This window comes from Arvicanthis niloticus, chromosome 10 (genome assembly GCF_011762505.2).
Source record: "Arvicanthis niloticus isolate mArvNil1 chromosome 10, mArvNil1.pat.X, whole genome shotgun sequence".
Classification (NCBI taxonomy): domain Eukaryota; kingdom Metazoa; phylum Chordata; class Mammalia; order Rodentia; family Muridae; genus Arvicanthis; species Arvicanthis niloticus.
The window spans coordinates 23759985-23778590 of NC_047667.1; the positions used below are offsets into that span (position 1 = coordinate 23759985).

An 18606-nucleotide genomic window follows, 5' to 3' on the forward strand; every position below is an offset into this window, starting at 1 on the left:
AAGTGGCTTTCCTGCGAGGGGAAGGGGGAGGAAAGGGGTCCAGGGATTCCCACAGTGGCCATGGGCGCTCTTGCGTCCAACTACTTAGCCTCGGGCTGCAGGGAGCGGTGGCGGAGGTCAGGTGGAAGCCCGCTCTAGGAAGCCAAGCTACCTGGGGTGGAGGGGACCTTGCCCTGCCCGCTCTTTCTGTCCCGGGAGCGGCCTCCCTGACCTTGACAGGAGGCGAGGTGGGGGTGCGGCGCCCAGCGTGCTGCGCACCGAGGACAGTCCCGCAGGCACGCCCGCCCCGCACCTCCCGGCGCGTGCCCGCCCTCCCGCGCCGCCCGCCGGGTCTCCTCCCCTCACTGCAGCGCTCGCCGCGCTCGCGCTCGCCCATCGATCAGCCCCTCCCTCCGCCCGGGCGCAGACTGCTAAGCTCAGCAAGTCTTGCGGCAAAGGCACTTCGGAGCGGAGTTGGACCCGGGGCGGAGCGGGGACTCCGTGCCCCCAGGGAACGGCCACCGCCGCTGGACCGCAGCCAGATCCGCATCCCTGCAGCCTGTCGCTGCCTCCCGTCGGGGACCGCGGATCTCTCCTGCTGCGCCGGGGTCGCCCTCGGGTGAGTCCCGATCCCCCTCCAAAGTTTCTCCATCCTGGCTTCTGAGTCCAGGTGCAGATGGGATCTGGTTCCTGAGGGTGGGTGGGGTCGTGGAAGTTTGGGGCCAAGGGGACCGGACGCCCGCGCCGTCCTTTGCGGGGAGTTTGTCTCCCCACGGGCTTGGGAGAGCCGGAGCTGTAGAGCGAGAAGCAGGCTCTTCTGTGTGTTTGCGGGGCGAGCTGCAGGGCAGAGGGGACGGGGGTCCCTCGCGCCCTCCCGCTCTATTCCTGGCGTTTCCATCCCTGGACGCCCCTACTCGGGTCTCGCCCATCCTCCGCCTGTTTGCGCCATCTCCTGCCTCTTTTGCCCCGGGTCAAGCTTCAGGGCTCTGCAGCACCACCGTCCTGGGAGAAGAGTGGAAGGTCGCCCGTGCGAGACTGGGGGGCAGGGGGCAGACTAGAAGAACTCTGGAAGTGAGGGTCCAGGGGAGCAGTCTTGGACGCGACGGGGGGTGGGGGTGGTAGCTGGAGATGTCCCTTCAAATCTCATGACTCAGCACCACCTAGGACGGCTTGTCACTGCTTCAGCCCTGGTCCGCAAGGCCCAACAAACACATTCTTTCTGGATTCTTCCATTTGTGTTTCCTACTCGCCCCTTCCACCACCACGAATTTTCTATTTTAACTTAGAGGCCGCATCTATTCCCCCTATCTCATCCCAGGAACCCTCCTTCCCTCGTGCTCTGGTTTTTGTTTTTTGTTTTTTTGTTTTTTTCCTCCTGCCTTCTCATATTCCACAGGTGCCTCTAGTGGCACGGGGTCCCCTTTTTCACATCCCCACTCCTGTGGTGGAGGTCTCTTTCCTTGTCAGGCAGCGGAAGAAGCCAGCACAAGGACAGAGGAGGCGCTGGCCCAGCAGGACCACTGCAGTGTGGAAAGGAAAGAGGGAGGGAGACGGTGAGAATGGGTTGGGCAGAGGAGAAAACCCTTAGGTTTTCAGGGGGCACTTGAATGGAGACTGGGATCAGACTGGAGAGCCTGGGGTAGGCTCTCTTCCTCCTGTCCTGTGGGCGTGAGGTGGCATCTTCAATATAATATTGTCTTTAGTCCAATCCCTAGCTCATAGAAACCTGGATACTTCATCAGTCGGGTGCTGAGGAGGAGCAGGACCAGAGACCCTTAATCCTTCCAGCTTTCCTTCCCGCCCCCAGACCCCCAGTTTACACCAAGCTTTTGAGCTGCTTTAAAAATGAAGAAATGGACATGAGTTACACCCCTCAGGCCGAGCCAGAGGGGCAGGGGCAGGGGCAGGGCAGCTCTGATGTAATGAGCTGTGCCTGGCTCACTGCAGGCTTCAGCTTGTGTCAGGGCTCCAGGAGCGAGGCAGTTTCGGGGTTTATGGCAGGCATACTGTGGCCATCAGAATTGGGCTCTTTGACACGTTCTTGGGCACGTTCTCTAAGACTCACTTTGGATTGGGGCTTTTCCTCAGCATCGCCCCGGGTTTATTCCTCACCCTTTTACACCCTGCACCTGGCCTATAATGGCATCAGAAGCCTAGGAATTGTGGAGGGAGGGGACACAGAGGTAGGTGTCCAGTTACCTTCTGGAGGAGTAAGGGCCAGACCCTCTCCTGTGAGTCAGCTCTGTTCAACACTCTACGAGCTTTTTTCTACTTTGCACTCCCCCTAACCCCCCCACATCCACACAAGACCAGGAGAAGGAAAGGCATTGGTATCTGTAGGCTGCCTGGTCTCACCTGTGAGTGGCATTGGGTTTATCCTGGTCACAGAGCACCTTTCCAGAGCTGGGCAGGAGCTCCTGACCACACTGCAGCTGTGGCTCATTTTAGCCGTTCGCCTTCAGGCTGTTTCCAGGTAGATCTACAAGGCTGCCCCTAATACTGCAGAGATCCCGGCAGGGATCGGCGGGCTGGAGGTGTCTCTTCCCTGCTAGGCTCCCAGGGTCCTGGATCTGGGCATCTGACCTCGAGTGGCTTCTGTTCTATCCACGTCCTACCCTGACTGAGTCCTCCCTTTCCTCTCTACTGAGCCTGGGCAGCCCTCTCAGGGGAGGGTGGCTAGAGGGACAGCGAGTGTGCGAAGTAGGCACACAGGCACACAGGAAGACAATGGGTTACACATGGAGGACAGAAGGCCGAGCGGAATGGAAGACTGACTGCCTCCTTTAGCTTTGGGATTTGTTAGGTAGATTTTTCTTGGTCTAGATAGGCTCTAGTTATAGTTAAATTTGCTTGTCTTGAGCTAGCTATCTCTAGGGTAGAAGGATATTGCGTAGGCACTGGAGTGACCAGGCAGAGGGAACAACAGAGGGCTTTGGTACAGCTGGTGGTTAGAACAGGAAGAACACTACGGAGCCCCAGGAAGCCAGGTGGATCTGGGTTCTAATCTCAGGGCCAGCTAGGTTTTTTTTTTTTTTTTTTTTAGGTTTTTCAAGACAGGGTTTCTCTGTTTAGCCCTGGCTGTCCTGAAACTCACTCTGTAGACCAGGCTGGCCTCGAACTCAGAAATCTGCCTGCCTCTGTCTCCCAAGTGCTGGGATTAAAGGCGTGCGCCACCACTGCCCAGCTAGGGCCAGCTAGTCTTGATGGTCAGCTGGACTGCATTAAGAAACACCTAGGACATCACCGAGGTGCACCTTTGAGTGTCATCCTTAAGGACTTTTCCAAAGATTATCTTGAAGGGACAGACCGGCCTTCTATATGAGGGGCACCAACCTCTGGGCTGGGGTCTGGGGCCGAATTAAAAGAAAAAAGGAGAAGCCAATCAAACAGCAGCATTCATTCCCCCTGCGCTCTACTTCCTGGTCTGTCCACATGTACATCCTCACACGGCTTCCTCAATATGGTGGGCTCTAGCCCCTGACCTCAGAGCTAAAAGCCAGCCAGCCAGCCAGCCAAAAAGCAAAATAAAATAATCTCTTTGCTGTTGCTTCTCATCAGGCGTTTAGTTACAACTAATGCGCTAATTATTTGTGCACGAAACAAGTATTTTATTAGCGCATCCTCCCCTCCCCCAGCCACTGTTCAGGCACTGTGGATATGGCACAGCAGACAGCCGTCCTACTTTTTTTCTTTTCTTTTGAGTCAGGGTCCATTTAGCCAGGGATGATCTTGATGAACCTTCTGCTTTTGACTTTCTGAGTGCTAGCGTTTCAGACATGTGCTACCCCATGGTTTATACAGGATTGTTTTGCACATGCTAGGCAAACATTCTACTGACTGAGCTGCATTCTCAGCCTGAGTCCCTGCTGTTCTGGATTCTGTATAGGGGACCTTAGCAAGTTATGTGTCTACTTCATCAGTTCTCACAGTTATTCAGTTATCTATGGATTTGTTGTTACTGTTTTAAGACAGGATTTTGCTATATAGCCCAGGCTGGCCTTGAACCAGCTCAGGTTGGTCTCTAACTTATTATCCTCCTGCCTCAGCCTCCTTGGTGCTGGAATTATAGGTATGTACCACCACTTGAATATTACCTGGTGTTTGTTTGTTTTTTGAGACAGGGTTTCTCTCTGAAGCTCTTGCTGCCCTGGAATTTGCTCTGTAGTCCAGGCTGGCCCTTAACTCAGAGATCTGCCTGCTTCTGCTTCCCTAGTGCTGAGATTAAAGGCGTGCATCACTACTGCCTTTTTGACAGTCTGTTGTGTGCCATGCTAGGTGATAAGCATTTATAGGGGAACGAGATATATCTGACTCCTACACATCTATTACTCACTGCCACAAGGGTAAAGATGTCGTTACAGGGAACTCGTGGCAACTGTGACAAAAGCCATTTGTGAGAGCCTGTGAATAGTGCCTTGAACAGGTCTTGTGTTTTAATACTCGCAGGGTATATGTGTAAATACTGTTAATACTATCGTCACGGTAGCCCATGGCTCCCTGGACTGATGCAGTCTGACGTGCTCCATGTGAGCATCCACACATACAACTGGTTGGTTATTCACCATCTGCTCTGCCGGAAAGCCAGGCCAAGAAACGGAGATTTAGCCCTGGACTCCCTTGGCATCCAGGAGGCCTGTACTAAATGACATAGTTTGAGTGGAGAAATGCCACATTGTAGTGGGAGATATTTAAATCTCCAACCCGAATAGGACTGGTCAATGAAAACACAACTCAGTAATTATGAATGTATTCTGTAAGCCTAGATTGGGCAGATACCCCTACACTACTCTGTTCCCCAGCTATGAGACCCTTATAACTTGACGGTTTTCCAGACTCTGTTTGTCCTTCTACCTCCGGTTTCCCAGTCATCCTCCTCTGTCATCCTCTGTTGTCTTCTCTCTCCTCTCTTCCCCCCAGTTGTCCTCTCTCTCTCTCCTCTCCCCAGTCATTGTCATCTCCATTGTCTTCCTCCGTTGTGTTCCTCTGGTCATCCTCCATCATCCTCTCTTCCCACCAAATTTTACATCTCCACCTCCCCTTCCTCTGCCTGATCACTGGCTCCAGCCTTTATTTTACAAATTAAGATGGGCAGAAGGTTCACTAGAATTCACCTGTGTAATGACTCACACCTCCTCTGCAGCCCTTCACAGGAAAGGGGAATTAGTATCAAAATACAAGGCAGGGGCTCTCCACAGCACCACATAACACTTTCCCTCCTAAGAGCCAGTGTAGTGACTATAGACAGATTGCCTGGGTGTCACCTGTCTCTGTGCATACTCTGACTTTGGGCAAATTGTTAATCAAATCTTATTCTCAGTCATCCTGTATGTAGAATGGAGCTTAATTGTCTGTCCCCAACATAGGGTGTTTGGGGGACAATTAAGTGAATGAGCACCAGTATGTTCTGGAACCGTTCAGGGTGAGAGCCGTGTGAGTGATTTTTAACCACGTTTGTCTGTCCTTGTCCACAACAGAGCAAGTGCTCATTCCAGTGCTTCCAATTTCCAGCCAGTTCCGTTTGATGCCCAATGAGCCACTTCTTGCCAGAGCTTAATTTCTGGGAAGGACCTGTCCCAGCCATCTTTTGTTTCCATGTCTGGAACAGTAGTTCGAAGAGGTCAATGGGGTGACAGGTGACTAGATCCCCTCAGGACTGGGATTTTATTCTGGACTGTGGGGAGCATTTGGAGGCTAGCCCCAAGAGAAACTTCCAGGCCACGCTCTTCAGATGTGTCTTGAGCAAGAGCTGCTGAGGAGGCTTCCTCCCTGGGTGGTCTCCAGTCTCAGGCACAGTGCCCTGCTGCTGAATCCTGGATTCTGGATGCCCTTCCAGCCCTTACCACTTAGGAAAGCAGGGTGTGACTTGTACCCACTGTGTGCTTCCCACATAGCCCCCAGATATTTATCAGCCATTTTATCTGGCACCTCAAGATTGCGGTTGTAGAAATAGCAGCTATAAAAGAAGGCAGAGCCTGTATGGGTCATGCATGGGTGGCGGCAGAACTCAGCCCCACCCATCTCCTGCTTGTATAACTCCTGCTTGTATAGCTCTTGGCACAGCTGTTGCTGGCCCTGTCTTACAATAAAGAAGAGGACTCTCTCCTCTACTTTCTATTTGGAGGGACTAAGCAACTCTCTGAAAGACAAGGCAGGAAATATCCCAGAACACTGGGAGACCCATAACACAAGAGGAACAGTCATGATAGCCAATGTAGGGTGGTGAGGCTTCCTTCCAGAGCCCAGGCTGGCTGCCTGCCAGCACCAGCTTCCTCGGTCCTTGGAGCCTGCCTCTCTCCTCTCTGCCCATGAACAGAACTGAAGGGCCCAAGCACTCAGAACTGGGCAGCCTGGGCCCCTCGGAGTCAGGGAGGCTCCCTTATGGCGTTTGCAAGGGCAGGTACCTCTGAGCGGGGCAGGGAGTCCTCAGCCACGGAGAACCCTGTCTGAGCGGCCTATAACTGGGCTGATGTGGTGGCTCTGGAGCAGCAATTAGGGAATACTGCAATTAGAGGTGGAATTTTCCCATTACCACTCCCTGCCTCTTAATAGTGAGTGCAGGTGGTTGTGACTGTGAGCAAGACACTAGGGAGCTGGGAAATAGAAATGCAGGAGAGGGTGGGACAGAGTTTACTCTGAGGGATGGGTGGGCAGGAGAGGCTTAACCCCTTCTATACTCTCATGCTTGGGCTAGCCAGCGGTGATCTGGTGGTGAGGCAAAGTTGGGGCAAGGGGCCCTTTGGTGCGTTACCCTGTAATCAACTGAGGCAGAACCACTCAGGTTGACCTTAGGAGTGTGTGTGTATGCACGTGCGTGCGTGTGCGCACATGTGTGTGTGTGTGTGTGTGTGTGTGTGTGTTTCCAGGTAGGGTATTACTGTGTAGTCCAGGCTGGTCTGGAACTTGCAGAATATCCCAGGATGGTCTTAAACTGGGCATCCTTCTTACTTCAGCCTCTTTAGTATTAGGATAACACGCATGAGCCACCATTGGGCTTTTAAAAAATATTATTTTTGCTGGGCACTTTTTTTTTTTTTTTCAAGATAGGGTTTCTCTGTGTAGTCCTGGCTATCCTGGAACTCACTCTGTAGACCAGGCTGGCCTTGAACTCAGAAATCCACCTGCCTCTGCCTCTGGGCACTCTTTTAATTTCAGTACTTAGGTGGCAGAGGCATGTGGATTTCTGTGAGTTTAAAGCCAGCCAGGTCTACATAATGAGTTCCAGGACAGCCAGGGCTATGTCTATTTTAACTGACACAGAATAATTGTGTATATTTACTGGTAGAGTTTGGCATCTTTATACACACACACACACACACACACACACACACACACACACACTGTGTGATATGCATCACTTGCCTCAGATTTTATTATTTGTTTGGTACTTTTTTTTCCTTGTCTATGTTACCTGGGTCCTCCACACAGCCCCTGGAAATTTAAGAAAAGTAGCTTTCAATTATCATTGACTCTGGTCTGAACTAATGGTCCAGATGTGTTGGGCCTCTGTTTCTGCAGAAGTCCTCACTCACCTCTCCAATGTGTCATCTGGGGGAGAACATATTTTAAAAACACATAGTCCTTCATCTCCTTTTTCTTCAGGCCTGGCTTGCCACGTCCACAGTCAACCATGGATCCTTTTGTACCTCATAGCTGGAGCAGTCACAGGCCCCTGCGAGGGACCTAAGATCAGATGATAGGTGGGGTGGAGGCTTGTCACATCGCAGCCTTGGAGGAAGCTGTATGAAAACCCACCAGGACTGGAATCCAGAGAAGGTAGAAGGAAAGCTGGGGCAGGAGCTGGGAATTGTGTGAGCAGGCAGTGTGGAGTTAATTGGTGGGGGAGGGCTCCTTCTCCCAGCGTTAGTCTCCTGTGAAGAGAAAAAGCATCACTTTAATAAGGCCGCCCTGGTTCCAAATCAATCCTGGCATTGCAGGAGGCAAGGGAGAAACACAGCCACGAAATTGGATTAGCTCTTTGATGCCGGGAACCATGCTGGCTGTGAAGGGAGGCAGAGAAGGGAGGACCGAGACTGCCCTTGGGGTCTGAGGCTGTCAGGGATACCTGGCTCTCATTCCACCCAGTCCTCTGCTGGTGAAGAAGCAGCTGTGTGTCAGGGAGGGAGGAGCCTTTAGCTACTGCCAGGCTGGAATAGGTGTGAACACCCAAGCTCCTGGAGGGGAGGGTGAGGTGATGGGAAAGAGATAGAGAGAAGCTTGTCCCTGAGCCAGCTGTGTCCCACAGCTGCACATTTTGAGGATCCTGTACAAAGGGAACACACACGTGGCCAGGAGTCGGGGTTAGAGGAGGGGGTGCTGACTGTGTGTCTACGAGCAGGCTAAACTTCTGAAGCCTCAGAGGCCCCCTTAGAAAACAGAGCTAGTCACACAGGGGTTGCTGCACCCAGGATGATTACACAAGGGGACAGACCCACGATAGCAGTTCTCAAAGTATGTTCCCCGGGGGAAGTTCCCAACAGTTTTTTTAGACCGTTTCTTAAGGTCAGGGCAGTTACAACAGTAGCATCAAAGTTCTCAGCATGTTCACAGGAGACAGACAGCCCTGATGCTGAGGCAGTGGTAGATGGAGATGCTGAGACCTCAAGTGAATCAAGGCCACAGTGCCAAACTGTCCAGGTCATTGTGTTCTTCCCCACAGCCTGCTAAACAAATGATCACACAAGAAGGTCTTTGGAGAAGCTGTCAAAATATTGATTCCACTCAGCCTGGACCCTGGAATGGATGAATGGATGGATGAATGAATCTTTTAAAATATTTTCTAAAATGAAATGAGTAGAAAGCACTTGTGTTGTCCACTGAAGTGGGACTGGAAGCCCAAGCACCTGGGCCTCTGTTTGAGTTACAAGCTGAACTAGCCACTTTCTTCATGGGCCGGTGTTTTCAATTTGAGAAAATGTTGACAAATATAGTCATTTGGAGTGAGTGCTGAGTAGCCATCTGTGCAAAACCCAAAAGCAAACAGAAAACCAAACCAAAGCAACAGCAAAAACCCAAATGGATTGAGTCTGTAATTTCAAGAAAAACACCCAGCATGTCTGTTACCAACGGTGCAGTTCAAGTCTTCAAGCAAAAAATAGAATTTTGGAAATCTATTGTCATGAAAAAGACTCTTTTGGGTCAGGTCAGTGGGAATTTTACAGAAAGTTGGTTTGTATTAGTGAAGTTTGTCAGTATTTAGGAAAGCTGCACAGCTGACCAAGCTGCTGTGATAAAGATGAAGCACTAGGTTCTAGAGTCTAGAACCATCCTTAATATTCCACTGAGTGCAAGGTTGCAGATTCCATATTACAGTGACCCCAGAAACCACGACATGGTAAATTCTGAGGTCATATCAAGGAATACCATAGTGATTTGAAAGCCTTAGGTGTGGTGGTGCATACGCACAATCTCAGCACTTGGGAGGTGAAGGCAGGAAGTTCAGGACCAGCCTGGACTACATGCAACACTGTCAATAAAATAAAATAAAATAAAATAAAATAAAATAAAACGAAATAGGACTAGCAAATTTGCTGTGTGCATGAAGGTACTTGCCACGAAGCTTGATGACTTGAGTTTGATCTCTGGAACCCCCATAGTGAAAGGAGAGAACCAACCTCTGAAAGCTCTCCTTTGTCCCCTCCATCTGTGGCACCATCCCTCCTTATGCATCATCCTGACAATAAATACAAGTAAAATACTCTCAAGTTTTGTTGTTTTCTTTCTTTGTTTCTTTGTTTGTTTGTTTGTTCGTTCGTTCGTTCCTTTCCTTTTTCCTCCCCCCTCCCCCCCCTGCCCCGTGATAGATAGATTGCACACAGTCTGGGATGGGAGATTCCAGTTTTTCCCAAACCAGGCATTGAAAAAACCTGAACATATTTCTAATGCGATAACACACATCTAGATTCTTTCTCCTCTTAGAAAGAGGTTATTGAAATCCGTTGTGCTCACATATATGGAATTGTTTGTCAGCCAATAATGGAATAGCTTCTCAGTCTGGATTTCTAATATGGCAGCTCTCACCCTAACCCACGGGAATACATGTTGTCAGTGGGCCCACTGTACTGCCCTTGGGAGCCGGACACACTCACAAAAGGGCTTCCCAAGATGTAGTACCTCAGAGCAGAAGTTGGGGCGCTCTTGTGTCTCAGCTGTCCCAGTCACCTGGCAGTCTTTCCGGGAAGCCTGCATGGAAGAGTGGGCAAAGGCATAGGCAGCCAGCGTTGGGAAATCCTTAGGACATCCATCTTCTGGCCTCAGCTGGCCTCTGGGGTCCAGGCTTCAACCCACGCTGACTTCCTTAGAGTGAGTGAGGGGTGCCCTGGGAGGAGGATCCTCAGTATCTCAGCCTCTGCCCTCCTACCTTAACTCTGCCCTGATCTGCCTTGCATATTGGGATTCTAAATGTTGGGGTCCATTTAAGCTATCTAAAAACGGGGGATTGGACCATTAGAAACATTTTCATATATTGGAACATAAGTCTTTGTTCTAAAGACAAAGCCCAAGACCCAGAACTTGAGGCAGGAGGACTGTGAATTTTAGTCTAGCATGGGTTATATGGGTAAGTGCCTGAATCAAAAGAAGCAAAACAAAACGAGAGAGAAAAGCTGTGTGTACACAGGGCAGACAGTGCACTGGGCCATGGTGCCGTCAAGATGGCCCAGGAGGCCATCTGCTGTGACTGGAGGATCTAACAGTGCTGGCACACCGGGAACTCAGCAAATGGTCACATCCAGGTCAATGGGCTTTCCTACTCTGTCTTTGTAAGAAGCCTCAGCTCTGTGGAGGTAGTGTTTATAGAGATCCAAGCTCTGCCTATTTCAAGTGTTGGGTTTGATGGCTTTTAGTATATTGACAGCTGTCACAAGCCACTGTTAGACCCATACCTCCCCCACCCCCACAGGGGGAGACAGTGTCCAAAGGTAAAACAGGTCCTCGCAATTGCCCTGCAGGTGGACAGCCTCCAGACCAATATCCAAAGTCAGTGTGCCTGCCTCGGGGCTGTTCTCCTAGCTGCCCACCTTAGAGAAAGTCAGGCTGTCTCTTGCTTGGAGCCTGTGGACAAATATGACCCCTTAGGCTTTGTCTGAAAGAGGTCTAGTCTAGGGATGCTGAGGGGAGATCCAGAACTCAGCCCTTCTCCAGAGTAAGGATCCATCCATGGTGCCTCCTTTGTCCTAGCTTACAGGAGACCAAAAGCTCCAACAGACCCTCTGACGGCCTGGGAAGTAAGGTTCCAGGGAGTAAGACTCTATCTATTGTGCTGGTGACCCAGAGGAAGTTCTTCCTTACATCTAGCCATACATTCTGCTGTGCTGAATGCCAATTTCCTCTTCCTGTACACCGTTCCTTCCCTCCCACCTGCTGGTGCTGGGAGCCATTGTACGTAGGGGAAGCTGAGAGCCAGATGCAGAGATGAACTCTTGTCGACTTGGCCATGTGTCCATTGTGTTTAATACTTAGCTCCCTGATGTCTGAAGCTCAGAGAGCATTGCTCTTCCTGTGAGAAGACCAGGTAAGCTTTGTGTCTCTCCCATGGCATTTGTGGCTCTGGCCCATAGACAGTGGGCCAATTGGTCTATGAAGGACAAGCCAGGGTGGGTCAGAGAGGCCATGTAGGACAAGAGAGCTACCTCCAGGCGAGGGTGTGGTAGCAAGGGAATCCGCTTTTCTTAGCACAAGGCTGGGACCATTGCTGCTAGCCGCCTTGGCTTATGGCTCCTGCCCAGCCCTGCAGTTGCTGCCCTGTCCTCGGCACACCTCTCTAGAGGCTGTTACCAGTGCCGATGGTAATCAGTTGTGGGGAACAATCAGAACATAGCAAAAGAGGAGGGGAGGGGCACTTCCCTGGGTGACAAGGGTCACTTAGGTCAGCGGTTCTCAACCTGTGGGTCACAAACCTTTTGGGGGGGGTTGAACCATCCTTTTCACAGGGGTCATCTAAGACCATCGGGAAGCACAGATATTTACACTTACATTCATAACAATAGAAACATCCAGTTACGAAGTAGAAATAATTTTCTGACTGGGGGTCAGAAAAAAACATGAGGAACTGTATTTAAGGGTTGCAGCATTGGGAAGGTTGAGATTCATTGGCTTAGGTGACATGGACTTGCCTTGTGGGAGGGGTGCTGAGACCCTGGGGGTTCTGAGTCTTCTCCCTTCTGGTACCCCAATACACTTCTCCTTCCTCCTGGAAGCCTTTTGTGGCTCTGACCCTGTTGAGCACCGCAAATGTCACTAGTGAATTTGAGTACTCGGAGGCGTCTCACTAGGACAGTTTATTTTTAAATTAAATTAAATTAAATTAAATTTCATTTTTCTGGCTTTATTGAGACAAAATTGATAAACATTGCAGATATCCAGGGTGTGTGATGATTTGTGTACTGACTAGTTTTGTGGGTCAACTTGACACAAGTTAGAGTCATCAGAGAAGAAGGAACTCAGTTGAGAAACTGCCTCTACAAGATCCAGCTGTAGCCGGGCAGTGGTGGCACATGCCTTTAATCCCAGCACTTGGGAGGCAGAGGCAGGTGGATTTCTGAGTTCGAGGCCAGCCTGGTCTACAGAGTGAGTTCCAGGACAGCCAAGGCTATACAGAGAAACCCTGTCTCAAAAAAACAAACAAACAAACAACAACAACAAAGATCCAGCTGTAAGGCATTTTCTCAATTAGTGATCAATGAGAGAGGGTCCAGCCCATGGTAGATGGTACCATTCTTGGGATGATGGCCCTGGGTGCTATAAGAAAACAGGCTGAGCAAGCCACGGGGAGCAAGCCAGTAAGCAGCTCTCTTCCATGGCCTCTGCATCAGATCCTGCCTTGTTTGAGTTTCTGTCCTGACACTTCCTTCAATGATTAATGACATGTAAGCCAAATAAACCCTTTTCTCTCCACTTGCCTTTTGGTCATGGAGTTCTATCACAGCAATTGGTAAAACCCAAGACAACTTTTTATACATATACTTTGGTGACATATACCATACCACATAAACTAACACATGGCCATAGGATGATCCTGTGGGGACAGAGGATGATGGCCACAGTGTCCCTGAGACTTTCAGTTCTGGGACACTGGGCTCTTGACCCTCCTCCAAAATAGCCATAGATATTTCCCAAACAGCCCCTTGTAGTGGCTCCACCATGACCTCTCAGAAAGCAAATGCTTGTTTGATTCATGGAACCCAGCAGCATTAGGTGGGGAGAGTTTCTCAGACATGTGTCTGCACACAGATGCGATTAGGCAGCTTTTTGGCAGAGTGCCCACGGGCACCTCTAACACTTGTCAGAACGTGACAATGAAATTGAACCTTGGGCCTTATCTCTAGGTCAAAGGAGACTCTCTGATCCCACACAACCTTCCTTGCCCACATGATACTTTCTGGCAGGAATCCTAGGCCAGGGTCTAGTTCATGTACTCAGTTGTGTGGTCTCCTTGTAGGCTTGGGAACTCTGGTTCCCCACAGGCCCTTGCTGCCTCCCCATCCCTTGTGATGGCTGCCACCTGCTGTTAGGAGCCAGCCCTTGGAGTTTTGTCAGCCTTAGTCCTTAGTGTGGAAAGTTGAAATAGGGAGCTGCCCCCCTCCCCCAGAAGCAGTGGTTCTCTGGAAGGTGAGTGATGGTATTGGGGACCAAAGCCTGGGGCTTCACTTACTGTTCTGGTTGCAGAAATGGTGGACACTAGAGCAGGAGAGGGGAATGTGAGGGTGGATGGGCTCCTGAAATTGTTCTGACAGAACAGGCTTACCCGAGCTTCCTGCTTTGCCCCACAGTGGGGAGATTCTTTTCTTTGTCCAAAGTTTGGCAGAGAAGGGCAGTTCAACATTGTTCCTTGTTCCCTGTGCCAGTGCTGGAGCCAGGACTTGGGGACCAGGACCCTGATTCTGTAGTTTCTCCCAGTCTCATGGGATTCCCTCCCAAAGGTTTCTGTTATTCAAGTCACTCAATCAAGCAGGAAACAGTCACCACACCAGCCCTCTGTGCACGGAATGTCGTGTGTGCATGTGAGTGTGCGTGTGAGTGTGTGTGTGTCTGACCCTTTCAGCTCAAGGAACACAATGTGTGAGGCAAAAATCATACAACAACTGATTAACTCCAGGGTTTACAGTGGAGGCATAGAGGGGACTCTGGCATCCCCCAGCCTTCCCTTGGCATATCGGCTGGGATTCCTGGAAGTGCTGAGCTCAGAGACATGATCTGGCTGTAGAATCTAGAGTTCCTGACTGCCTCCAGCTCCCTAGGTGTCACTCCTGTGAGAACATCCAACTCAAAAGACCCAGGTATGCTTTCCCAGAGTCCTAGAAAATGTCACATGCTTCTAAGGGCCAGCTGTAGTTTTTATCCAGGATGCTGAGAGAGGAATTCTAGAATTGGCCTTCCACCAGAGCACTAATGAGTTGGAGTAGATTGTACAAGTAAACTTGGATTCTCTGCTCTAATTGTCATCTCTGAGACTTATCGCCTCTGTCTGCTAACCTAGGCCCAGTCCTGGAAGCTTCTAGCCTCTACACAATCTTATCTAGGCCTAGAATGTTTTCAGCTTTGGGACTTACTGCTGAATAAGCTCACTCTTTATTCTTTCTGATCTCTGGCTGGCTGGTTTAATTTAGCTGTTCTGGCTTAAATGTTCTTTCCAAGCTGACTGATTCAATCTGGCTTCTCTCTTGGCCTCTCCTGAATTGCTCTGCTTGACCCCAAATTAACTCTAGCAATTTGTTCTAATCTTCTGGCTCCTCATTCTTTGGCTTGTTCTGTCTTCACCTGTGTCTAGCTTGTTCTATCTTTGCAACCTGCCTCTCTATAACTGTCCCGGTAAAAGTCCCTCTTCCCTCTCTCCCTCTTCAGTGCTCCCTCTTTCCGTCTGCAGTGCTCCCTCTTGGTTGCCTCTTTTTTCTCTCTCTCCTTGTGAGAATTGGGCATCCTATTCTGTCAAATCTTTTTCTGAGTCTTCACTTTGCCACTTAGTTAAACATCACTTAACAAAAATGGGTGTTTCCTTCTACAAATGAATTTTACCTTTATTGTTTGGGACTTAAGGTGTGTACCAACGGTGAGTTACACCACAACTAAAAACAGGTTTCCTCCCACTCCCCAGTAAATAACACAATCTCAGGGTTCATGGTGTGATCAAATATCCAGCAACAGGAGAACAGCTCAGAATCAGGGAATCACTTGCCTTTGGCAGCACACAGATGATGCACATGGCAGGCGAGTTCCAGAGTGGCTGAGTTCAGGGAGGAAGGCTAGACTGTGCTTGCACCAGGATGGAACGAGGGCAATGGTTGCAAATGAAAGCAGACAGAGTTTGGGTTAGATGTTAGGCAGTACTTCTACACTTAGAGCATTAAGGAATCTGGCAACTGATTAAGAGGGTGTGGTAGTATTGACTAGGTAATTCAGGAAAGCAGAGAGAGCATTTCTAGGGGAGATGCTTGCATGGCGACTGTCACAATGATGGCCTCACAAGACTCTCCCTCAGACAAGTCTATGAATCTCTTCTTGCTTTGCAGCTGAGTGAGGTCAGTGCTGTCTGGATGTCTGCGAGAGGAAGATATCGGGTCCTCTCAGCAATGCGATTTTTAGCATAAACTATCCCCAGTTCACGTCTGTCAGTGACATATGTGGCTAACTGCAGCTGTCACATCAGTCAAGTCCAGCCCGATTACACCTTTGCTCTCTTGTCCTGCTGTGATATAAATATGGTGTCTGAGAAGTGTATTAGTTGTAGGAATGCGTCAGCTGGCTTTCAAGGCAGTGGGGAGACAGATTCATGTTTCAGACCCAGGGATGAGGGCAACAGACAGACTCCTTGAGGATGTGGGATTGGGTGGCCTGCAGCCTTTCTCTCAGGGAACCCTGAATAGTTCACCTCTAGATCAGCAGATGCTCTCTGAGGATCCTTTGTGTCCTTGGATTTTTTTTTTTTTTTAATCATTGCTAGTAGTCCTCTTATGTGCGTGGGTCTATCTGCAGATACTGGAAGGGCCAAGGATGCCCGGCAGCCTCACTGCCGAAGCCCATGCTCTGCACCTGTACAAATGATTTATATTGTCAGGAAGTTGGTGACAAACCAGTCCCATGAAAGACCTCAGGCATCTAAAGAGGAATTGGCAGTCACTAAACACAGGCACTGTCACAGAAGACCAAGCAGGTAATGAAGCCATCTCTGTCCATGGAAGGTCTGACACAGGATAGGCACCAAGGAGGAAAACTTGTTAAGAGCTTTCTATAGTATGGCTTGGGTGTGTGTGTAGACATTCTAGGGAGAGCTGAGTGTGTGCACAAGCCAATTAGCTTGTATATCCTTCATGTCAGAGAGATTCAGAGGATAAGAAGAAGGAAAAAGAGGAGATGGGGAGAGTAGTCCAGCTTAGTAGGGTGGGGTCTTTATACCTTGGTGTTATCTGAAGATGGCTGATGTGCAGATTAGGGTACCCTTTGGGCACCTCGAGACTTCATGAGACAAAGCTTGCCCCAGGACATATTGATTGTCCTGCTGCATGTGGGCAGGGTTGCTCACCTCCTGTGTCCCTTTGCATATGGTCTGTTTAGACAGGCAGAACTTTTGCCTTGCCAACAAGCTGCTCCCTCAGCACTGGATGGAGAGGAAAAAGCATAGAACTTTGGAAGGATGTGACTTCTAGATGAACTTAACAGGGACTCTAGTCTGGAACCTGACTAGACTTAGCCCATTCCTGTCAAACACAATTCTGATGTCACTGAAAATGTTTCTAGGGGGGATTGTAGAGATGGTTCAGTGGTTAAGAGTACCTTTTGCTTTTATAGAATACCTGAGTTTAATATTCAGCACCCACATAGTGGCTCACATCTGTCCACAGCTCTGTCCAGGAGATCTGATACCCTCTTGTAGCCTCTTTAGGCATCTGGCACACAGGTGATACTCATAAATACATTGAGACAAAACTCTGATCCCCATACATCTGTACACAAATTACACTGTTTCCTGGAGAATCTCAGCATTGACACCAGATGTAGAAATTAAGGTTGGGGAGATGGCACCCACTGTAAAGTGCTTGTTCGGAAAGCCTGAGGGCCTGGTTTTAGTTCCTAGAACCCTCGTAAAAAACAACAACAACAACAACAACAAAACAAAACAGGGCAAGGCAGCTCACAATGAGAGACCCTCTTCTCAAAAAATAAAATGGAGGCTGGAGAGATGGTTCAGCTGTTAAGAACACTTGTTGCTCTTGCGACCTAGGTTTGATTCTCAGCACCCACCTGTTGGCTCCAGAGCATTTGTGACTCTAGTTTTAGGGAATCTAATGTCCTTTTCCATCCTTTGTGAGTACCAGGCACACATACAAGGTACATGCATAAAGGCCACAACACCTGTACTCATAAAACAGAAGCTTAGAAAAGCCCAACGAAGTAGGTGGTTTCTGAGGAGTCACACCCAAGGTTGATATATGACCTCTACATGTGTGTACATGTGTCTGCACATAGAAGTGTGTAAAATGCACAAAGCATCAGTGACTACTTTGCCATCACAGAGTGGGATTGATCATTGACTTTGTATCTTCCAGTCTTGACTCCAAGGATCCACAAAAGGATTTGTGCTGGTTTGAATGGCAGTGGCCCCCAAAGTCTCATATGTTTAGATATGAGACTTATCTAACATATATTGGTCTCTAACATATGTTGGTCTCTAGTCGGGATTGTTTTGAGAGAGTGTATTTTTAGTCAGGGTTCTTTAGAATAGCAGAACTTACAGAATGAATTTCTGGCTCTCTCTCTCTCTCTCTCTCTCTCTCTCTCTCTCTCTCTCTCCGCTCTCTGTTTCCCCCTTCCTCCCTTTCCTGTCTGAAAGGGGATTTATTAGAATAACTTACAGGCTGTGGTCCAGCTAATCCAACAATGACTGCCTATGAATGAAAGTTTCAAGAATCTAGTAGTTTTTAAGTCCATGAGGTTGGATGTCTCAGCTTGTTTTCAGTATGTGTCAGGATCTTGAAGCAGGCTCTAGTTTCAGAGAAGGAGTGGACTTGCTAGTGAGGTGAGAGCAAGTAGCCAAAAAGGGACACTTCCTTCTTCTATGTCCTTATATAGGTTCTAGCAGAAGGCGTAGCCTAGACTACAGCTGGGTCCTGTCACTTCAAAAGATCTGGATTAGCTGGGACAGTGGTGGCACATGGCTTTAATCCCAGAAATTGGAAGGCAGAGGCAGGTGGATCTCTGTGAGTTTGAAGACTTCCTGGTCTACAGAGCAAGTTCCAGGACATCTAGGGTTACACAGTGAGTCCATTTTGAAAAAAAAGAATGGATTAAAGGTATGTCTTTTTACCTCAATGATCCTGATTAAAAGTGGATCTTCCCACTTCAAATTAAGCAAAAAATAAAAATCCTTCACAGGTGTGCCCCTTCCATTTTGGGTTTTAGTTAACCTCGGATATAGACAAGTTGACAACCAAGAATAGTCATCACAGAAGACTTAGGAGATGTGGCCTTGTGAAGAAGGTGTGGTTCTTGGAGCAGGTTTTAAGGTAACATGCTAGGCCCAGGCTCCCCTTCTCCCTTCACCTTTTGGATTGGATGTAAGCTTTCAGCTCCTGCTCTAGTACCATGCCTGCCTGCCTGCTACCTTATGCCTATGATGGCCATGGACTCACTCTCTGA

At 49.2% G+C, this 18606-nt stretch overlaps 1 protein-coding gene across 2 annotated transcripts in view; it reads left to right on the plus strand.

Moving 5' to 3' along the window:
• The first annotated feature begins 318 nt into the window (after positions 1-318).
• Syt2 (synaptotagmin 2) overlaps positions 319-18606 on the plus strand; it is a 108258-nt gene continuing 89970 nt past the window's right edge. The window contains exon 1 of one of the 2 annotated variants that reach the window (XM_034513688.2): positions 319-598. The gene's annotated coding sequence lies outside the window, so the exon portion shown is untranslated. The remainder of the gene's footprint in view (positions 599-18606) is intronic. The other variant, XM_076941246.1, reaches the window with a different exon arrangement.